The following is a 24,823-nucleotide window of genomic DNA, read 5'->3' as shown; positions in this document are numbered from 1 at the left end:
CAGTGGAGAAAAGAGGCTGAGTAGCTTGGTTTATGCGGGAGACCAATAAAACTTCAAGACAAGAAGTTTGCACCATTTATGTAGGCCACAGGCGTCCTTCCATTCTCCCGAAGGAGAGGAGACACTGAGGCCTCCCCGGTCGGATCTTAGAAGCCCAGGCATAATTAGTAAGCATGGCGGGTTCTGCGCTACAGATGGAGACTCAGCCAGAGTGAGAGAGAGAGCGACATGGGGAGACCAGTATTTCAAGAAACTGATTCCAATTCTTTATTTTCCATGGTTGACTTTTATACACTGAGATGTTATACAAAAGTCACGCGGGGTCAGCAGTCCTGACTTTTATCAAAGTCAGGTGCTTCATACAAATATATACAGAGGTCTTAGGGGTGTTACATCATCTTCTGGCCAGGGGGCCTGCTGACAATTTATGACCCTCTCCTTGTGACAGTAGTCAGTCAACCAGGACACTTATTTCTCCAGGGGTGATTATTTTTGAAACAGACGCCACCCAAATAAAGTTACATTCCTATAGGGTGAGGGTGTAGTGGGTTTTAGTTAAGGAAAGAATTTACATAGCCTAAGGTCTAATGTGATTAATATCAAAGGTTAATACTTATTTCTTCTATATATTCATTAATGTGTGTAAGGGCAGGGGATATGGAGACTTAGCAACAAACATTGGCTCAACAAATGAAAAACCCTTCACCAATACAATTTCTAATCAGCCCATTATGCTTATACTAATAGTTTTCTAACTTTTCTAAGAAACCTGTTTTTAGAAGGTTTAAAGCATCTCATGCCTCTCACGGTTGGGAGGCTGTGAGCAATCACATGTGGCCGGACAAGCCTGTCAGGCAGGCTAGAGAACCTTCAGAGGAGTTTGTAGGTTAAAACACTCTTGTCATGCCCAGGAGTTTTTATTAACTGGAGCTCTAGGTTAACTCCTTCTCTGAAAGAGGTGGTGGGGGACAGCCCCCCGTAAAGTCAGAGGTGTAGGTGGGAGCACAAAGTAGTAAAGCAGGCAGGCTCTGGTTATGGGGGTAGATGCTCGAGGATTTCCAGGGGGACTCCTGAGGCTCGATCCCGCCTTTGTGTATGTTGAGCCTCCTTCATCATGACCTTTGCCATGGGTGGAGTGCCTCACTCTGGCCCCCAACATCTCCCCCTTTTTTATTTCTTAAAACAACCAGATGCAGCTCAGTCGTGAGCTTCCGAATGCTCTGCCGAAGAATCCTGATAATACAAAGAAGAATGATTATGAGAAGTAGGATTAGAGCACCAACGACAGCATAACTAGGGATATTAGACAGAATATTTTTTCCAGAAATAAAGTTAGAGAAGGTATGAAAAAAGTTATTAGCTGCTCCAGTGGCGGTAAAATCCAGTCGAGAGTGTTCCAAGGTCTGTATTTGATTATGAAATTTCCCTAAGTCCAGGCCAATATCAGAACTATTCCAAACACCTGAGATATGATTTTTAATCTTTTCCCATTCATAATCTGTCTTGTTTACCTTCAAAGATGTCACGCATATCCACCTGTAATCAGCGTGGCATGTCAAAGCCATCTTCATCTTTAAAGCCTGTAACTCAGTCCCAATATGCATAATTGCTTCTTCTAAGGCATCTACTCTCATCTCTAATTTCCTATCTATAGCTTCCTGAGTTGCTAGAGTTAAAGAAACATTTTTAGACATGGTATCAACATATTGGGCAGTATGCACTTGTTGAGTCAATGATATTGCTGCCGCAGTAACAGAACTAATTGCTGCTATTAAAGCTGATATTCCTAAAATAAGTAAGCCCACAAACCGTCACGATCACATTAAATCCTGTAGTTGTTGTAACACAGCAAGACCATAATTGTCATACGAGTGGGAGGTCACCATCACGGGTATCAGGAGATAGTGTGGGCGTCACAACACCACAAAAGAGCAAACATTATATTGAGGGGTCAAACAGGATGAAAGCATACATTGTTCACAAGTTACCACGTTAGGTCCACCTGAATAATTCATGCATACATTAAGTTTGTTGGAATCATTAGTAAAAGAAAACATAAGGCGAGAGTAAACAAACTAAAACAGAATAAGTGGAATAGTTATCTGGGCGAGATACAGAAATGGGGGCAGTAGCAGCAAGGGCTCTCCAAATCTCAGGTTGCCAATAGGTTTTGCTTTTAGCTGTATAAGACAGCATAGAAGGAACAAATTGGTTAATATGCCATTTAGTGGCTTGCGTAGGCCAAGGAAGAGGAATCCTATTCCAATTCTCAAATCTGCCTTTAAATGTTATCTTGACCAATGGATCCTCACCCAGATTCGGGTTGCTCCAGTCCTGAATAGTATAATTCCCACCGCCTGGTATCCTATAATCAATCCTTGAACTATAAGTACAAGTTGTCCAAGTCGGATACCTAGTACGGCCATCTATGGTCTTCCACACTTCATCTGAAGGAGCAACCTTATAACACTTTGGATAACCGGGAGGGGGTATAAAGCGCAGGGTCACATAAGGGTCATGGATCCTGGGCAAGCGGGCCACTAATACCCAAACTACCCGATGACGTAAAGACTGGGAATCTATTTTTGAGGAATCTGTTATAATTATTTTTGTAGAGGCCCCAATGCACCCTTCTTTAGTGGGTGTAATAAAACTCTTTGGATTATTGGGGAAGTTAAAGCAAACAGGAAGATCGTCTATTAATCCCCTGAAGGTATAATTAAAATTAATAGGATATTTATCCTTAGTGTAAGAAGTATAGAATCCTCCCAAAAGCTGAGGTTGGTCTGGGTTGACCCGTATAGGCTCATTATTCCAGAAAACAACCTGGAAAATTGAAGCATCTGGGAGATATGCCCAATCCTTAGCTGGAATAGGAGAGGCACTTACCTGGCAGGAAAGCAAGGCAAGCATGGCAATAAACATTTTCTCAGGAGAAGCTGGAGATCCCTGCGAGGAAGTCATTCCTCGTGCCTGGTGACAGAGTTTTTATTTGTCCCCAAGTGGGTATGGGGGCATTCCAGGTCGCCTGAGTTAGGTGGCCTGGGATGTTTCTGCGGCACAGGGAATCAGGGGGAGTAGTGTCCCGTATGTGAAGCTGAGACATCTGTTTGGTGGGTGGATCTGTTCCTTGCTCATCCGAGGTCCCTGAAGTCAATTGTCTCGATGTCCGTGGTGTCTCCCGTATTGGCGGGGGAAGCGGAGGCAGAGGGGGCCCCTTCCTCTTGCGAGGTCGCCGCAGCCGTGGAGTCTGGTATCCGAGGGGCTGAGACAATTGTAGTAAGCAGGCAGGCTCTGGTTATGGGGGTAGATGCTCGAGGATTTCCAGGGGGACACCTGAGGCTCGATCCCGCCTTTGCGTATGTCGAGCCTCCTTCCTCATGACCTTTGCCATGGGCGGAGTGCCTCACTCTTGCCCCCAACATACCATAATACATTTAATCATCTTATCTTCTTAGACTTTCCTTAGCTGGGACATTTTCTAAGATACTTTCTCTGTTGATGGTCTAGTAAGTTTTACAGGAGTGCATGTGTGTGCTCAGTCATGTCTGACTCTTTGGGACCCTATGAACCATAGCCCACCAGGCTCCTCTATCCATGGAATTTTCCAGGCAAGAATACTGGAGTGGGTTGCCATTACCTGCTCCAGGGGATCTTCCCAACTCAGGGATCAAACCCTCATTTCTTGTATCTCCTGTATTGGCAGGCAGATTCTTTACCCCTGGATTAATGATACTCTGTATTATGTTCCTTAAGTAGGAATTGTATGACTTTTTCTCGTGATTAGGTTGGGCACATGGGTTTGTGAGAGGAAGACTATAAAGTGCCATTTTCATAACATACCAAAAGTGTGTACTATCAACATGATTCTTCTCTTTAAAATTAATCATGATCATGAAAGACCTGATACCAGATTTTTCCACTGCAAAGTTTTCTAGAATTTTTAAGGTTTTTTACATAGATCATCATGTAATTTACAAATAAGACAGTATTATTTTTTTCTTTCCAATTTATATAGCATTCACTTTATTTCCTTGTTGCAGTATGAAAGGACTTCTGATATGATGTTGAAAGAAAGTAGTGGGAGAGGACATCCTTGGCTTGTTCTCAATCCAAGAGAAAAAGTGAGTCTCATTATTTTTTTAAAATAGTCATTTTGGTTTTATGTTTATTAATTTATTTGCTGTGTCAGGTCTTAGTTATGGCACACAGGCTTCTCTCCAGTTGTGATGCTTGGGCTCGGTAGTTGTGAATTGGGTTTAGTTGCCCTATCAGAGACTGGGGATTAAACTGGTGCCCCCTGCATTGCAGCTAGATTCTTAAATACTGGGCCACCAGGGAAGTCCCTGAGTCTATCATTATTAAGTATGACTTTATCTGAAGATCTTGTGATGGCATTCTTTAGCAAGTTGAGAAAGTACTCTTTAATTTCTGGTTTGATGAATTTTTTATCATAAAAAGGAGAGTGCTGTTAAATGCTTTTTACTCTATCAGTTGATGTGATCGTGTATTTTTGTTTGTTTTTATTCTTTACCCCGTTGGCAAGGTTTTGTTGCATTAATTTGTTTTTGAATATTGAATCAGACTTGTTTACTTGGGAAAATCTCACTTGGTACTTGATCATAGTGTATATAACTCCTTTTACACATTGCTTGATTTGCCTTGCTAATATTTGTTGAGGATTTTTACTTCTGTGTTCACGAGAATTATCAGTCTGTAGTTTTTCTTTCCTGTAACATATTTATCTGACTTTTAAAATGGTTATTTTAATTAATTTATCTTTTTGGCTACACCTGGTTTTAGTTGTGTTATGTGAACTCTTAGTTGTGGCATGTGGGATCTAGTTCCTGACCAGGGATGGAACTCAGGCCCCCTGCATTGGGAACACAGAGTCTTAACCACTGGACCACCAGGGAAGTCCCATATTTATCTGATTTTGATACTGGGGTAATGCTTCATAAAAAAGTTAGGAAGTTTTTCTTTTGCTTCTGTTTCTAGGAAAAAACTGAAGAATTGGATTTTTAAATTTTTTTTATTTTTTTAAGTTTGGTAGAAATCACCAGCAAAACCATTCGGGCTCATTTTTTTTTTTTTTAGGTTATTAACTATTGTTTCTGTTTTTAAAATAGATATAGGCATGCTTAAATACTCCTTTTTAGGGAGCATTTTTGTCTTGCTACTCTTTCAGCTGTAACCTTAACTGTTACTAGTCTTATTGGTATGTTGGTGAAATATAAAGAAGATAGTGTTCTATATTCTTCTGATTAAATCTCAGTGTTTTCTTGGGCTTATATACCTTGGCTGTGACCATCAGTAGTGTTTCCCTCCATCTCTTTGGTGGAATAAGAAGACACAAGGGGATGGGAACTAACTTCCCAGAGCTCCACTTGGAATTTGTGTATTAGATGGGGAAAAAAATTGAACAGTTACTAACTAAATTTGTATTTCAAGGTTCTGATCAACTGATGTAGAACTGGTATCATGTAAAAATCTATGATGTTTTTTATCTGCTAATGGAGTCACTAAATTAACACTTACTGTATCATTTGAAATAAAAATATGTGAAATTAATTGAGACATTTACAATCTAAATAAAAATAATTTATCCAATGATATAAAAACATACTTTTTACAGGGATATTATTAAATAGCTTTTATTAAACCAAAATCCTATGAATTAAGATGACCTATGATTTTGCAGCACCTAATGATGATTTAATACTAACTGTACCATAAACAAAGATAAGTTTTTGGAGATTTTCATTCATAAAATTATATATCAAAGGAATGTACTTTGAGTGGAGACAGAATACAGTACATGCATTAATATATGAGATTAAATATTTAAATATATTTGCTTAAATTTAATTAGACTTAGAAAAATCCTTCATTTAACTTAGTTTGCTTTGAGCTTATCTGGTATGTTAGCTCTTAGAAAAGCAATATTTTTCAATTAAAAATGTTGTGATCTACAGAGAAGTGTTAATTGAAGACATGAACTTTGGGTTACCCATTAAATTGCAACTTTGAAGTAGATTGTAGGCATATATGTTTTGAAAAAGACCATAAAAACGTATTTATGGTCTCGTATAAAAACCTCGTATATTTTTCAGAAACATTTTTTTTTTCTGAAACTGACATGATATTAGTGACAACTGTGACTAAGAAACTGATTGCAGTATGTGACTATGTAACCATAATATTTTGGGTCTATATTATTTTTAAATGTTCTAAAATTTGTAAAAAAGATTTTAGACATTTTTTTTCATGTGCATGGACTTATCTTTAGAAGGAATTTTAATTTTGAAATTAGATTTTGAATAGTGCTATTTCAGAGATTATCAATATAATCAATTAATCAAGTAAATAGATATTTAGAAAATGGATGCAATTTTTGGTCTTTTTATTGCTCTTCTTTCTGTTAAAAGTTCAGGGAAAAAATAAGTCAAACCAATGAACCACTGAAATAGCAACTACAAGTTTATTGTGAACACATCAAAAATAGTTTTGCAAACCAAAGCACTCAAACCAAACATGGAATGAAGCCCAGAGATATTTTGTTATACAGCAGTTTATGTAGTATGGAAGCAGTGACTATTCTTCACAGTGATTGCATATCATGCTAGAATTTCCTTAAATGAAAGGACATTGGTTAGTGGTTATCTCATATCAACCTTGAGGGATAATTTAAGTTTCACTTATAATTTTCAGAGTCATAAGCAAGAAGTCACCTAGGTCAACTTAGCCTTACTTGTCTTTCAAAATAAACTAAATTAAGCTTTGCTTGTATGACTAAACTAGTTTTGTCTTAGGGAATTTTCAAGTCTAGTTTCCATTTGTGTTTGATTTTAACACCACTATCTGAAGCGTTTGTACAATAAATTATGCTATTACCCTATTTATTGAATACATATAAAAAGAAGTTTTAAAAGTGGTATCTAAAATGTATTTAAAATGTTCTGTTGGGATCTAATATTTAAGATGTAAAACTATTAGAAAAAAAAGATTTCATGGTAATTTTCGTCTAATTAAAATTAAACCTCCCAATATTCAATGCACATCCTCTTCAGCTTAATACAGTTTTATTTATAAGCTTTCTAAGCCACCAAATACAAAAGCTATTACTATATTCTCTCTGAATTTGTCTATATCAACAAAGTATGCAACAGCAAACCAAGATTCAGGTCTTTGTAGCAAAAATAAAAATAAAACAGAAAGCACCATATGTTTAAAATAACCAATATTTATTTTACAATCTGAGCTCTATTCTAGATATAAATTATGATCACATTGTAAGAATAACTTGCACTTCAATTATTGGAAGTAAGTGTTTTATATAAACAAACAAAGTAATTCATTGGACTTTTAAAACTCTATTCATCTGAAAGATTTAAAACTGTGTCTTTATAAAAAAATACAATTTTCCACACCAAAGAGATTAATATGATTACAGGGTTGGTGATTCAACACTAAAGTACAAAGAATTTTCAGCCTATCTTTGCACTCATAAACTAAAAGAAGAGACACAAAGTTAGACAGACTTTGTTCTGCTGCACCCTGCTTGTTTGCAAAGCCAGACATTCAAACATCCAAACTTTTGGGTGCCTTGTAAATATTAAAGTGGAAGAATTATTGGCAGAGGCCAAAGGCACTGAAGATGTGAAAACTGAAGTGCACCATCCATTTGAAATGCAATGAATAATGTGCAGCCTGCTGATGGTGATGGATGGTGATGGCTCCTCAGTCAGCACTAGCCACTTGGCTGAAAGGCAAATTGGGAATGCGAGGAAAACTCAAAGCTGGGCAGGCCATCAAAATAAATAAGTAAAAAGAAAGGACACTAAAAGGCAATGGATTGTTAGGATGAAGGCTTGTAATAAATGATGATGTCAGTGATAAATTAAGGTTGCTTATGTCATGGTTAGAATTTTGGGGAGGAAAACAGATTGGAAAACTTAGCACTATCAGCTACTAGAAACTAGCTGTCAGACTGCTGAGTTTTAAAATGTAACTTTATGTCAGAAATGCAAAGTTAAGATTTAGGTGATACCAGAGGATATAGATCAATATCTGTTTTCATTTATTCTTCACATACCTGTGGAGGTTGATTACAAAAAGAAAGATAAATATTGAAGAGAATTAGGATGAGCATGGGAAATGGATGACATATGTGAAGGGGATTAAGAGGAACATAATTCCAGCTATAAAATAAACAGGTCATAGGGAAATAATGTACACATAGGAATTATAGTCAATAATATTGTAAAAACTGTGTGGTGGCAACTGGTAACTGGACTTCCATATAATGCATGTGTACACATATATAGAATCACTGTATTTTACACCTGAACTAATATGTCATATTTATAGCTCAAAATATTAAAAATGAATTTTGAACTTCCTCTAGAGAAATTTAATGGCACATGTATTACAGTTACCAAACTTATATAGCCCAATCTCCTCCTAAAGTAGGTTTATGATCCCCTAGAGGGTATTTGGTTTCATTTATTCATTTATATGCAGAGTACATCATGAGAAACACTGGGCTGGAGGAAGCACAAACTGGAATCAAGATTGCCAGGAGAATTACCAATAACCTCAGATATGCAGATGATACAACCCTTATGGCAGAAAGTGAAGAGGAATTAAAGAGCCTCTTGATGAAAGTGAAAGAGGAGAGTGAAAAAGTTGGCTTAAAACTCAACATTCAGAAAACTAAGATCATGGTATCTGGACCCATCATTTCATGGCAATGAGATAGGGAAACAGTGGAAACAGTGTCAGACTTTATTTTTTTGGGCTCCAAAATCACAGCAGATTGTGACCGCAGCCATGAAATTAAAAGACGCTTACTCTTTGGAAGGAAAGTTATGGCCAACCTAGACAGCATATTAAAAAGCAGAGATATTACTTTGCCAACAAAGATCCATCTAGTCAAGGTTATTGTTTTTCCAGTGGTCATGTATGGATGTGAGAGTTGGACTGTAAAGAAAGCTGAGTGCTGAAGAATTGATGCATTTGAACTGTGGTGTTGGAAAAGACTCTTGAGGGTCCCTTGGACTGCAAGGAGATACATCCAGTCCATCCTGAATGAAATCAATCCTGAATATTCATTGGAAGGACTGATGTTGAAACTGAAACTCCAATACCTTGGCCACCTGATGCAAAGAGCTGACTCATTTGAAAAGACCTTGATGCTGGAAAAGATTGAGGGCAGGAGGAGAAAGGGACGACAGAGGATAAGATGGTTGGATGGTATCACTGACTCGATTGACGTGGGTTTTGGTGGACTCTGGGAGTTGGTGATGGACAGGGAGGCCTGGTGTGTTGCGATTCATGGGGTCGCAAAGAGTCGGACATGACTGAGCGACTGAACTGAACTGAACATTCATTTACGTGGGTCAGTAGGTCAGTTGATGAGTCTACTACTTGCTAAATGCTGCATGTGTGTAGCTGTGGACTGGGCTTTGTGTTAGGTGCTGGCGAAAAAATCAAAGTCCTTGCCTTAAGAAAGCTTTCCAACAAACGGGGTGAAAAAAGTTTTTATTTCATATTTCAGCAATGAACTTTAGTGTTTTACCAAAATTCAACTAATGTGACTAAGAGAAGGTAATGGCAACCCACTCCAGTACTCTTGCCTAGAAAATCCCATGGATGGAGGAGCCTGGTAGGCTGCAGTCTATGGGGTCGCTAAGAGTCAGACACGATTGAGCGACTTCACTTTCACTTTTCACTTTCATGCATTGGAGAAGGAAATGGCAACCCACTCCAGTGTTCTTGCCTGGAGGATCCCAGGCACGGAGGAGCCTGGTGGGTTGCCGTCTTTGGGGTTGCACAGAGTCGGACTTGACTGAAGCGACTTAACAGCAGCATATGGTGAATTTTGTGTTTGAAATGCCCTCCTAGACAAATGAGTACCTGGAAGCCAATGATCTGAATGGGAGTAGGGGAACTGAAAACATTGGATCTGTTACTTGGGCAGGATTTAAAAATCCTCAGTTTGAATATCCTCGAGAAAAACTCAAAGGCAAGGTCATACAAATCAAAGCTAAACAAAAAATCTAAGGGAAATCCCATATGAGGAAAAAAAAAAAAAAAAAACAATGAGAACAAAGCAACAGGGGAAAAAAAAAAAAAAAATAGAAACCAGAACAGAACAAATTTGGTATAGGGTAGAAGACAGTCTAGGCCAAAAACTTTTAAGAAGCTAGAACATAACACTGGAGTCTTGTCTTATGCTTACAGCCTCACCAATAGTTGTGAAAAGATCTTTGAAGGGTACCAAGTAGGCTCAGATGAGTATATTATGTATCTCATCAATATAATAGGTGAGAATCTATGAGATAAGATTTAAATAAATTTAATTAAATTCATAAATTTCTTAAATAAAATAATCAAAGCCTAAAAATATTCAGCATTGAGAATATTTTGTTCCATCAGAGTTAACAGGAATAACATATGATAAATACATTGATTTCTACTTAAAGTTTTTATTTTATCTTGAATTAATTTTCCATCTAACATGTTGTTTGTCCAGCCCTGTTCATCCTTTTATCCATGTGCTCATTTTGGACCAATAAAAGAACCAAGCCTACTCTATATTACAAATCTCTGCTGTTTAGATGAAGCCTGGAATGTTTCTGCTACTGAATGATCCAGTGTCCCTGAGGCAAGCCCTATTGTGTGTGAGCATCATGCTTTAGGCATCCTCTAGTCTCCACTATGTTCACTGTGCTTTTTCTCTCATTCAAGGTATAATTCCCTGCTACAGTGACTTCAGTCTCAGGTTACTTGACTGGTATCACTGAGGTGATGCTCAGCTGTAGGTGGGGAGAGCAACTTTATTCCTCACCAACTTTATTCCTTGATCTACCTTGGCTCTCACTAAATCACAACAGTTTTTCCAATACAAAAACATATTGTTTAAAAATTGCTCTAATACCCCTTTCCAACCACATGCTGACACTTTTCCTACTCATTCCAGCTTCCCCAGTAGAAATTGAATACTGTTTTCTATTCTGAAAATATAATAATTCTGCATTGAGCTTTCACTGTTGCTTGATATCTGGACGTGTGCTGCTCTGTCACATCCGAAAATGTCTCTGAGTTTTCTTGTTATGATGACCAAGTTTAAGCCCAAGTTGCTCTTTCCCTTTGAAACCTTAGAGCTCATGGAACAATTATAACTCAGAGGGAGGACACCCTACAACTTCTGTTCTCTCTGGCCTCTCCATTTGTTTCTTTGAACTTTACTATCTCTATTGCACCTCAGAACTGAGTTTCCCCAATTCCACCACAAGTCTGCCTTAAAAAGTGTGAAGCATAATCTCAACAAAGTAATTTTTATTAGGTATTTTAGTTCTATTTAACACATTGTAAATAAGTGCATGCTTTTACATTTTGAACTGTGTTGATTAACAAAATTATTTCTGAATTGAGGGTCCTCCAAAAAAAATTGGTGCTTCTGTCAAATACAAGTTAGTTTGCTCTTTTGAAAATCATTTTTATTTATTTATAAACAGTGTTATAAATGCAATGTTTTGTAGAGATGCAAAACAACAAGGACAACATCATAGCAAATATAAATACGAAAGCAGAAAGCATCTTCATTCAAAACATGTGTTCTTGACCTAGAAATAATGCAGAAGTTTGCATCTAAAGACACGTTTTATGCAACAGAATTTTTTTCAGTGAAACATTGAACATGTCTCAGTGCTGGCACTTTAAACCTCAGAAAACCTTGTGATAAGATGCTGTGTGTGAGTGTAACAGTATGTGTGCACACATGCCTCTTGCCTAATCTCTCTCTATTGCTACCCTCTGTTTGCTCCTGTTTATTAACTCCTGGAAAAGAAAAAAAATTATTTTTCATTTCTCACTTGTGATTCCCCTTCCTAATTATTCATACCCCAGAATACATGGAAATTCATAACTCTTTTGGTATCACTGTTTAGAAGACAGTTATTGGCTACATTGGTTAACTGAAAAAAGAATACTAGAATCTCATTCTGTTTATTCATCTCCCAGTATTATGGCTCTTTTTCTCTTAGCTTCAAACTCGCAGACTTAAAATGAGTATTAAAAAAGTAGATAGGTATTGATCACAGAAATGGAAATAAGACTGTAAAGCCAAAATAAGTATATGGAGAATGAGAAAAAATCAAATGAGGAATAGAAATTAATAGTTTCTTTCATTAATGTATGAAATATGCCTGTAAGTTTGTAACCTACTTCACTTGATCTCAGAATAATCTCACTAAGAAAGTAGCTCATGTCTGGAGAAGAGAACAAAGGCCTCGAAATGTTAAGTAATATTCCCTCAGTTGCTTAAGTGGACAGGAGGTAAAACTTGAACCCAATACAGTCTGTTTCCAAAGATACCCCCTCAATTACATACCTGTCCCTGAGTTCAATCATGCCCTTGTTCTATATTTTATTTTCTCAAATGCATTTCCCTATCCTCTAAATATTCTATATTCAATCAGTCCTTCAAATACAGCCCAAAATTGTTCCTTCAAGAGACTTCATCGATTCCCCTACATTAGCTTTCAAAGAGTCACCAATCTTCTACATTTTATTTCCTCTTTCTAACTCTCTGCTTATTTAACTTATATGCAGAGTACATCATGAGAAATGCTGGGCTGGATGAAGAACAAACTGGAATCAAGATTGCCAGGAGAAATATCAATAACCTCAGATATGCAGGTGACATCACCCTTATGGCAGAAGTGAAGAAGAATTAAAGAGCCTCTTGATGAAAGTGAAAGAGGAGAGTGAAAAAGTTGGCTTAAAGCTCAACATTCAGAAAATGAAGATCATGGCATCTGGTCCCTTTACTTCATGGGAAATAGATGGGGAAACAGTGGAAACAGTCTCAGATTTTATTTTTGGGGGCTCCAAAATCACTGTAGATGGTGATTGCAGCCATGAAATTAAAAGACACTTATTCCTTGGAAGGAAAGCCATGACCAACCTAGATAGCATATTACAAAGCAGAGACATTACTTTGCCAACAAAGGTCCATCTAGTCAAGGTTATGGTTTTTCCAGTGGTCATGTATGGATGTGAGAGTTGGACTGTGAAGAAAGCTGAGCACCAAAAAATTGAGCTTTTCAACTGTAGATGGTGTTGGAGAAGACTCGTGAGAGTTCCTTGGGCTGCAAGGAGATCCAACCAGTCCATTGTAAAGGAGATCAGTCCTGGGTGTTCATTGGAAGGACTGATGTTGAAGCTGAAATTCCAATATTTTGGCCACCTCATGCGAAGAGTTGACTCATTGGAAAAGACTCTGATGCTGGGAGGGATTGGGGGCAGGAGGAGAAGGGGACAACAGAGGATGGAATGGCTGGATGGCATCACCGACTTGATGGATGTGAGTTTGAGTAAACTCCGGGAATTTGTGATGGACAGAGAGGCCTGGCATGCTGCGATTCATGGGGTTGCGAAGAGTCAGACACGACTGAGTGACTGAACCAAACTGAACTCCTGTAACATCCATCACACAAAAAACATTTGTCCAATCATATTGTGCCCTGCATTATTATAATTTTTCATATAGACTTTTAAATCTTCAGTAAGATTGTAAATTCCTTCAGTTTAAAGCTGAATATCCATCAGTCAACAGATTTACTGTGATTGAGACATTGTGTGAGATGAAATGGTTTATAAAACAATTTGAACAGTAAATAAGCCAAAGTCTTAAAAGATAGTAGGTGTCTTGGTATACTAATGACACAATAAGCCTTAATAGCATGCTATCACAGCACTCAGGGCTCATGAAAGTTAAGTGTCTATTCTCACCTTCACTGAGTGTTGATTGACTGTACTGAGGCTGTTTTCTGGTCCAGATTTGTTCCAGCTGTGGTCAGGGCTTCACTGATGGTTCAGATGGTAAAGAATCTGCCTGCAATGAGGGAGACCTGGGATTGATCCCTGGGTTGAGAATATCCCCTGAAAGAAGGCATGGAAAGCCACTCCAGTATTCTTGCCTGGAGGATCCCCGTGGACAGAGGAGCCTGGTGGATTACAGTCCATGATGTTTTAAAGAGTCAGACATGACTGAGTGACTAAGCACACACACATGGTCAATTCTATAGATGCCTCATTCTGGGGCATAGGCTCAGGGAACTCTGTGTAGGTAATTCTTGTCCTTAGGAATTTGAACTACCATGTTTGACATCCCCAAAGGATCCTTTATTAATATACTTCTTAACTTAAATTACAATATTTTTAGCAATAATATGAAATAATCATGTATTCACCAGTAATTATCATTATTTTTCCTACACATCAAATTGTATAATATTGAAATTCAGTGAGATAGTTTATATTAAAACTCAAACTTACCTTTGTAAAGCAAAATACTTACCCTTAAAAGTTTTCTTTAACCTTAACAACTTTGCACATAAATAAAAACTCTAAGTGGTCCCATGCAATGGGATTAGTAACTCAAGTTGTGTCTAAATTTTTATAATTACTGTGAAACTGTTACTTAAAAATATCTCTTGGTTAGAAGCAGGGATAAGTAATGTTAGGGGGATTGGAGGCTCAAACTGCTTCTGAAGTGGAGTTATCTGACCAATTATCAATTTACTCAAAATGAATCCAAATAACTTAGTCTACTATGCTAATGGATGAATATAACTTCAGTAACTATTCAGAAACAGGCCAACAAACATTTTGTTTGTTTTCTGTTGACTAAGTACTTCACCCTTTGTAAAACTCTCTGTTTCTGCAGTATATACATAGGATTCCCGGACTTCAAGAAGTTAAACTCAGTAACATAATCTCAATTCAATTCTCTGTTTATATCATGTCTACTAACATCCCATTAGTCAAGCAGGTCACATGGTTAGGCTAAAGTCAAGAAGTAGGTATGGAAGTATACTTTCTCATGATAGGGTCATGGCATGGATGTGAGGAGTTAGAATTGAGATGAATATTTCAATCTACTCCAGTAAATAATAAAATCAGTAATATATATTATGATTAAGGAATAAGTAACTTGAAGACAAAAAGGAAATTCTGGTTATAAAAGGATTTCTTAATTTAAGAAAATACAGTCATGTGTAACTGGCATCTTTGAACAATTTCTAATCATGCATTTGCAAGAGTAGTTTTTATACACTATATACAGGATTTATAAAATCATATATTAGCTACATACAGTAAATTATTCTTTTTTCTGTGGATCTCTTTTGCTCAGCCACAAACCCTGCAGTAAACCTTGGCATAGTACATAACGGTATAAAAGTAGATTCAGGAAGCTATTTTGTAGTTAAAGTATATAGAGCAATGCTGATTCATTCCTAGTAATAGAAACCATAAATAGCTTTTGACAAAGGCTGTCTTCCATTTTTTTTTTTATGGCCAACTTCTATGTATGTTTTAATTAACAATGAAATAAACTGAAAATAAAATGTAAAGTTTGTGTGGTTTCTTTAACAAACAGAAAACTTTAAAAACCAATAGATACTCATTTGGAAATGATAAAATGTCAGATGCTTCATTGTTGATGTATTTAAAGTATTTGTAGCTCATTATAAAAGGTCCATCTAGTCAAGGCTATGGTAGTCATGTATGGATGTGAGAGTTGGACTATAAAGAAAGCTGAGCACCGAAGAATTGATGTTTTTGAACTGTGGTATTGGAGAAGACTCTTGAGAGTCCTTTGGACTGCAAGGAGACCCAACCAGTCCATCCTAAAGATCAGTCCTGGATGTTCATTGGAAGGACTGATGTTCAAGCTGAAACTCCAATACTTTGGCCACCTGATGCGAAGAGCTGACTCATTTGAAAAGATCCTGATGCTGGGAAAGATTGAGGGAAGGAGGAGAAGGGGATGACAGAGGATGAGATGGTTGGATGCCATCACTGACTCAATGGACATGAGTTTGGGTGGACTCTGGGAGTTGGTGATGGACAGGGAGGCCTGGTATGCTGCAGTTCATGGGGTTGCAAAGAGTTGGACATGACTGAGTGACTGAACTGATCTGATAAAACTTAAAGACTTTGTATTGTAAGGAATATTTGTCTTATACTTTTGAAAATGCATGTATTTATAACTCAATTTTTTATTATGATGGTGCCCATAGAATAAGTGATTGAAATATACAAACACTTGCAAATTAAATCCTTTATTATTGTAGTTCTAGAGATTTATACATCACTTCAGTGTGTCCCCTGCCTGGCTCACTCGTACTTGCTCTATCAAAAGAAACTTATCTTTGTCTCTGAGCTTTGTCATCAAGTTTTGGAAATGTTCATTCAGTTAACAATTGATTGCTTACCAACAGATGGCTCAGTCAAAAAAGAATCTGATTGCAATGCCTGAGACCCAGGTTCAGTCCCTGGTTTGGGAAGATCCCCTGGAGAAGGGAACGGCAACCCACTCCAATATTCTTGCCTGGAGAATCCCAGGGACAGAAGAGCCTGCTGGCCTGCCATCTATGGGGTCACACAGAGTCAGACACGACTGAAGTGACTTAGTAGCAGCAGCAGCAGCAGTTCCTTTGAGTCATGCCTGAAAAAAATCACCTTCTTCACAGAAGTCATGAGATCCAAGATACATCCAGTTCAGCTTCCAGATGGCTGAATAAGCTCTTACTGCTGCTGCTAAGTCACTTCAGTTGTGTCCGACTCTGTGCGACCCCATAGACGGCAGCCCACCAGGCTCCCCCGTCCCTGGGATTCTCCAGGCAAGAACACTGGAGTGGGTTGCCATTTCCTTCTCCAAAGCATGAAAGTGAAAAGTGAAAGTGAAGTTGCTCAGTCGTGTCCGACTTAGCGACCCCACGGACTGCAGCCTACCAGGCTCCTCCATCCATGGGGTTTTCCAGGCAAGAGTACTGGAGTGGGGTGCTGTTTCATTTATTATGTAGACTTCAAAAGCTCTCCAACTTCAGTTCCCAAACCAGGAGCCCTCACTGAACTTAGCATTATTAATTTTGCACATTCAGAGCTCTTTTTTTACTTGATGCTTCCTCAGTCAATTTTCAAAAAATATCAGTGGGACATTCTAGAAAAAGATATGACATATGCATTATAGATTTACATAGTCCTAATTATATTAAATTAAGCAGTATGTTGCTACTTAACTGTGTAGCTTTAATACTTTATTGTAATACTGTAAATGTAGTTAATACTTTTATAACTAAGTACAGTTTCTCTGTGCTCATCACACAAGGACCATTTCAGAAAATTGTTTCTGTAGCTTTGGTTTTCTCTACCACTTGTAAATTGCTTATGACCATCAAAGCAGCAAAGAAAAAGTGAATACTACTTGCTCTTCAGAATATGGTATCTGCCATAGGAGTGTCCTGTGCTCTGGGACCTATAATTGCAGTGGACAAAATTGGTTTAGTAAGATTCATTGTAACACTGTGAATCAAGCTAATTGCTGTTTTCAATGTAGGCTCTACAATGCTAATAAGACAGGCAAAATAACCATTCATTCAACATGTGTTTACTGACCAGTGATGATTTTGGAACCAAAGAAAGGATCAGAGAACAAGGAGAGAATCCAATAGAGTACATCCTTGTTAAATTTAAAAAAAAAATTAAAGAAAATCTAAATTAGGAATGATCACGATATCTAATAATTTTAAATAAAATATAGGCAATGCTGAATGCCACATTTTATTTTTTATTTATTTATTTTTTAAATTTATTTATTTTAATTGGAGGTTAATTACTTTACAGTATTGTATTGGTTTTGCCATACATCAATATGAATCCACCACAGGCCACATTTTAAAAGATAAAATTTAAATAATGATGCCAGACATTTGACTTCTAATTAAGCCTTTCTTCACCTATCTCATAATATATGGTATTTAAATTTCTATTTCCCCAAACTTGCAGATTACTAACCATCTTATTTTACTTGAACATAAACTCCTTGAAGGTAGACACTGTCTTGTTCACCAGTAATGTCACAAACTGTGATACATAAGAGGCACTCAACGAATACTTGTTGAATTAACAAATTCATTAGCATTAATGGGATCTTAACAAGATGATAAAGTCAGTCTAAACCAGGAAAGCTAAAATCACAAACAACAAAGGTCCTCTGTGTAAACTTGTAAGAGAAATCCAATATGTGGATATCCAAAGAAACTTCAGGTAAAGTCAAAAGAAAGAAAGTGATAATAACAGTATTTCTGTAGTACTTTCTCTGTGCCCAGGGAATCCTCTAAACATTTTACATATACTCATTCATTGAGTCTTCACAACAACCCTTTGAGGTAGATAATATCATTATTTGTATTGTTTCACATGAAAAAATTGAGGGATAGAGAGATTAAGAAACTTGCTAAAGGTTATACAGCTAAATCTTGGTCAGTCTGGGATTTTAATCCAGTTTGGTTTCAGAGTTTATTCATAAGACATAAAGTTCCTTGAGACTTCATGTGGAGAGAAGTGAACCCTGGCAGGGGTACAAGTAAAAACCTGTCTAATAATTTATATTAGATCTTATCTCATGGGAATAACTGGATCTGCAGAAAAGTGATCACCTAAACTTTTACTTAAATATTTTTAGGAAAATTGTGTTGGTTTTGATGGAAATGGATGACAGACTGCTTCTGTATCTGCTCTACTTCTGGGATGATTCACAGGTATCACTTTGAAGGATATTAACAGTTACTTAATGCAGTATATACTGTGTGTTGTTATTGTTCAGTTGTTCAGTCATGTCTGACTCATGGCAACTCCATGGACTGCAGCACGTCAGGCTTCCCTATCCTATACTGTGTAATCAGTTCTTTTTCACTGCTAAAAGTACAGCAGTGCAGTGGAAAGAACACTGGATTTGAAATGAAAAAATAATAATAATTCAAACTTTAAGTTCTATAATCTACCATCTTTGTTTTTCTAAAACCTGAGTAAGATCCTTGAATTGGGATGTGCAATTGACAGAAAGCCAACTGATTATCCCTCTTCCCAAAGTTTGAAGCAACTGAGAGATGGATATCCACATAGGGCACAAATGTGATATACAGTGCTTGCCATCACAAGGAAGTGAGAAGAAAGCATTCAATATGCAGGCCATTAAGTCCAAAACTGATCAAAGGCCATGAATGCACAGGATCTTTTCTTCTCTTAGGGCTTCACAGGTGGTGCTAGTGGTAAAAAATCTGCCTGTCAATGTAGGAGATGCAAGAGAGGCAGGTTTGATCCCTGGGTTGAGAAGAACCCCTGAAGTAGGAAATGACACCCCAGTATTCTTGCTTGGAAAATTCCATGGGCAGAGGAGCCTGGCAGGCTACATGGAGTCACAAAGAGTTGGACACAACTGACCACTTGAGCACTGACATTGGTCACCCCAAGATATAGCAGTCTCCCAAGTCACTTCTTATTGCACATACCCTAATCTTCAGACACAATCTATGTCAAGAATAGTAACTGACAAACTCCATCCCACTTTCTATAACTCTCCCACTTTGTCCTCTGGAATACATAGTTAGTCATCAGCCATTTCCTCTCTCTTCTCAAAGTCTTTAAGATTCCTTTCACCTTCTTCCTTTAACTGAAATCTGATTATTTTCTACTCCTCTTACATTTCTTTCAGGAGATGGTTGTTTTCTTTCCCATCCTTCAGAACCACTTGGCCTGGAGTGAGTCTGGGTATGACTTCTTTCAATCTCAGCTTAGTCTCCCTTTCTCCACTATAACTGCACTCATTCTGAACAGCATGTCTGATATCAGAGTCTACCACCTACACCATTCCTTGCTACAGACATTTCCCAGTCCTTTAAAGCATTCTTGCCTTCCATGTATATAGTATTGGCATCACTGTCACTTTAACACTGCTCGTGACCCAATTTTATTGATTTCAGTATCTGAATGATGATATGTCTAATATCACATGCTCTCAATTTCATGATCAGATCCTCTCCTACAAAGATCTTGCCCTTTGTCCTTCCTCAGCTGCTCACATAAAGGATAATTTGTTTGTCTCACACTCCAGTGTGTGATTTATGAAGTTGAATACCATCTTGCTCACAGTTGAATCATTAATGCCTGAACAGAGTCAGCAAATAGGAGCCATTCAAAACTCATTTACTGAATGAATAAGTGGCTTAAAAGACATCAGCAAATATTTATTGAATAAGTCAATGCTGTCGGTGTCAATAGGATGCCAATCTAACCCAGTTTTCCAGTGTCCTCAACCTACACACTTAAATGTAGTTAGGAGGAATCTCTGAATAAGTTTATGGTGAAAGCACACGTAGAGGAGGTAAGAGCTGAACACCCTTATCATACTGCCTTCTCAGACAGGGTGAAGATAAATATTTCTGAGAGTATAACTTGAATAAATACATAACCAGATAATCGGTCTGGTGTTTCAGGCATAGCTAATTCTGGAGGTTTTCTTATCTTGGTATTTTAATATTCCTTTTACTTTTAATTTATTTTACTTGTGAGAATTTTCTTCCTAAATGATGATACAACCATGATCTTTTGTTAACAGTTATCCTACAATTAAAGCAGGTATCCCTCAAATTAAATGTGTTCATTCACAGCTCCACCCTTGCTTTTTTTCCTAGTCTATATGACTTTTTCAGTTTTCAGTGAAATCTTCTAATGTCTTAGCACTACACCATGAAGACTGGGACTGACTGCATTCTTTTGCTCTAAAATCTCCACATCCAGTGGAAGGGCTTTTTTTTTTTTTTTTTTTAAGTCCCAAACTTGTCTCCAATGGAGATTCTTTACTAGCAGGTTTCTACTTGACTTGAAGCTGCTTTGAGCTTTGATGTTTACAATGCCTGGTATCTAAGCAATGGTGTTACAGCATGGGGATCTCCCAACTTCACTCATACCTTTCCAGAAATTTCAATGTCCCAGACTTTGAGGGACTTAAGTTAATTTAATGACAGCAGAAATATTTATTCCTGTTATATGTTTTTCTTAATAAGGGTGCTTCATTTTTCTTTGTTGTTTCCTTTTGTCTTTAGGCAAGTTTTGTAGTTGTTCTTCACTCACTAAATCATGTCTGACTCTTTGCCACCCCATGCACTGCAGCACACCAGGCTCCTCTGTCATCCACTATCTCCCAGAGTTTGCTCAAATTGATGTTCATTGAGTCAGTGATGCCATTGAACCATCTCATCCTCTGCCGACCCCTCCTTCTTTTCCCTTCTATCTTTCTCAGCATCAGGGTCTCCAATGAGTCAGTTCTTCACTTCAGATGGCCAAATTATTGGAGTTTCAGCTTCAGTATCCACACTTCCAATGAATATTCAGGGTTGATTTCCTTTAGGATTGACTGGTTTGATCTCCTTGTTGTCCAGGGGACTGTGAAGAGTCTTCTCCAGCACCACAGTTCAAAAGCATCGATTCTTCGGTAACTCAGCTCTGTGTTCCCGCTCTCACATCCATACATGACTACTGGAAAAGCCATAGCTTTGATGATGCAGACCTTTGTCAGCAAAGTACCTCCAGTTTTTGATACACTGTTAGACAAGTTTAGGCAAGTTTTAAAAAGTTAAGCTGTTTTGTATGTTAGCTCCTTTCCTGTTTCAGTATGACAGGGGATGCCATTATTTGCAGTTCCAGAGAAACAGTATTTAATTTCCTTTTTCTTTGGTTTTTGAACTAAACATTTTATCTTCTAATGTCTGATTTGGATACTGTCTTGCAGAGGTCCTTATAGGAAGCAATACAGAGCAAATTTCTTCTTTTTTGGCAGGCAAGCATTTGCCATCCCAGTGCACCCAGTTTTGGGTCCTGCCAGCTGGTATGTAACCTTTGATGGATCCAATATCTACCTATCTTTGAACTTCATCTATATACAGTTGACCCTTGAACAACATAGGTGGAAACCACTTGGGTCCACTTGTAGGTGGATAGCTTTCAACAGCAAGTACTAAATTACTATACAGTTGGTAGCTGGCTGAATCTGCAGAAGCAGAACCGTGGTTACAGAGAAACAGTGTAAAAGGAGGACTGACTACAATCTGTTAAGTGGATTTTCTACCACATGAAGAGTCGGTGCCCCAACCTCCACTTTGTCCAGGGATCAACCAACCATATTGTTCCCCTGTCTAGTAACACTGAGTGTATCTTACTTTCTTTGAACACTCCCTCAGCGACACTGATTTACAGTATTACATATCATGAACATTTACTTCACAGGCAATAACCTGAAACACCTCCAACTTCACTGTCATATTAAAACTCTTCTGCTAAGGCTTCAAATGAACTGTTTCTCTCCTTTTAGTCTCTTCACTCCATTATCCTCAAACCTAACTATAATTAATGAAATACAATTGTCCTTGTCTATAGGTAGTAGTTCCAAAATGTCTGGGACTTCCCTGGTGGCTCAGGCAGTAAAGAATTCACCTGCAATGCAGGAGAGCTGGGTTTGATATGATCCCCAGGAGAAGGGAATGGCAACCTACTCCAGTATTCTTGCCTGGAGAATTCTATGGGCAGAGGAGCCTGGTAAGCTATACACCATGGGGTTGCAAAGGGCTGGGTATGACTGAGCAACTAACACTTTCCAAAATGTCTTACTGACTGTCTATCTTCAATTTTAAGAGAAGGGATCTGACTTGTTTCTTTTTTTTTTTTTTCTTTTTTTTCCCCTAATTTTATTTTTAAACTTTACATAATTGTATTAGTTTTGCCAAATATCATTTCTTATATGTGGGTTTTTTTTCATGGAAATTCCTTTTGTTTCTGAGACCTTTGTTTTCTTCTTCTGTAAGATTTAATTTAGCTCTAGTCCTCCTCTCTAACACAGAAATAACTGAAATATCTTCTCATCATCTGATCCCACATAGAAGTGTAGTTGGTCAGTTTATGTCTTCATACTCCCTTCACATCCATCACTGGGAGAGCCTCAAATTATCAATCAGGGAAATTTTTGCTTTATATCATCAGCAGAATGCATAGCTCTTTTGTTTTCTGACCATATTAAAACTTTTTTTCAATAAACTGATTATTTATACAAATCTAATTCCTAGAACAAACTGTTATAGGCATAATCTTCATCAATTTCTTTCTTAGCCTCTGGGTTCATAATAATTTCACTGAGACTTTACTGAATCTAAACTAACAACACAATTTGTCTTTCACATAATAAGGTCCTAGTCCTCTTTATGTCTCTATAGATAAGACCAGCCATACTTTTGAGGCTAAATTACTGACACAGTTTGAGTGATTAAAATAGATATGCTTTATTAAAATTTATAGTGAGCTCAAGATATATTAAAATTTATGTGTAGATGTGTATCTACATGCATACTTTAAATTATAAGATTACTAAAGTCAAGATTTACTTAGCCCAATATTTATTAAGGGCTAACACTGGGTTTAGTTGACTTGGTTTGGTAAATCTTGAGGTTTCCAATTTAAATCACCTGACCCTATAAAAAATGCTTATATAGTATATATCTTTTCTTATTAAAGTAAATTTTATCTATTTATAAGATATTAGGCTGTGGAATGCATTTCATGAAGGTGTGTGTGGAGTTAATACATTTTAACATTCTGCTAAATTACTATGAATGAGTGTTTTAACTTTGCCTGTGGAAAATTATATTACATCTGTACATACTTATGTAGAAATACACAGAAAGAATACTGAGTTTATATATCATATATAATTTCATTATTTTTATATATGAGACTAAGTTGATAACCAGAAGAATATGTTGAAGTATGTAAAACACTATAAAGCTCACAAATTTTAGTGATTATCATTTATAGCCACCTACTTCTGCACCATATAGTGTGCTTTGGGAAAAAAAAAAGTCTGTCAAGTAAGTTATTTTTGTACAATATCTTTTCTTTTTTTTTTTTTTGTATAAGGTAATTGGCTTCCAAATAGGAGAAGTTGCACTGTTAGTAAAAGGCTGTTGCTGCTCAGTCGCTTCAGTCATGTCCAATTTTGTGCAACCCCATAGATGGCAGCCCACCAGGCTTCTCTGTCCCTGGGATTCTCCAGGCAAGAATACTGGAGTGGGTTGCCATTTCCTTCCCCAATGTATGCATGCATGCATGCTAAATCGCTTCAGTCATGTCTGACTCTGTGCAACCCCATGGACAGCAGCCCTCCAGGCTCCTCTGTCCATAGGATTCTCCAGGAAACAATACTGGAGTAGGTTGCCATTTTCTTCTTCCTAGTAAGAGGCAGGGCTTGAATTTGATCTTAGCTCTGTTTGATTGCACAGAACATGGTCTGCTGTATAATTTTGAATTCATTGGAGATGCTCACAATATATTCAGTGTCCTAAAGTTTAAGATTATTGAATTTGAAAGAAACACTATTTGTTAACTGATCATTATTTTTCATTAGATAATTAGCCTAAATTTTATCTTAACCTTTTTGTGTGTGCACACGTATATAAGTGATCACTAAATGTGTCTTGAAAGGAATGGCTCTTTTTCTTACCCACCATTTTGAGCATATACTTGAATGAATATAATTCCCTTATATAGATACTCCCTCTAGAAATCTACCTTAAATTTAATATGTCAATTTCATTTGATCCATTTTTTAAATTTTAAATTTCAACACAGCATCCTTTTTTAATTCTGATTCTGATAATGACTTTTTCCCATGCTTTTCTTTTTTTTTTAATACAACACTCATTCTTCTATCATATTCTTGTGTTCAATGTTTTTTGGATTGTTTATTGTAAGATTTCCTAATTTCATGAGAAAAACTCACCATATTAAATATTTAGACTCTTCTTATCTCAATATCTTTAAAGGGAAAGTGAAATTTCTTATATTTTACAGAAAGGAGGATGTTGTACCAAGATAGTGATCTCATTTTGCCTTAATTATAGTGAATGATTTCCCCAGAAAA

The 24,823-nt window shown here is 37.2% G+C and overlaps 1 pseudogene; it reads right to left on the bottom strand.

Annotated features, from left to right (window-relative positions):
* Positions 1 to 1,133: 1,133 nt before the first annotated feature.
* Positions 1,134 to 3,445, bottom strand: LOC112447018 (uncharacterized; annotated as a pseudogene).
* Positions 3,446 to 24,823: the final 21,378 nt, after the last annotated feature.

Source organism: Bos taurus, chromosome 6 (assembly GCF_002263795.3).
Source record: "Bos taurus isolate L1 Dominette 01449 registration number 42190680 breed Hereford chromosome 6, ARS-UCD2.0, whole genome shotgun sequence".
Taxonomy (NCBI): Eukaryota; Metazoa; Chordata; class Mammalia; order Artiodactyla; family Bovidae; genus Bos; species Bos taurus.
Note: the sequence above shows the minus strand (reverse complement) of the source record. Positions and strands in the feature narration are given on the sequence as shown.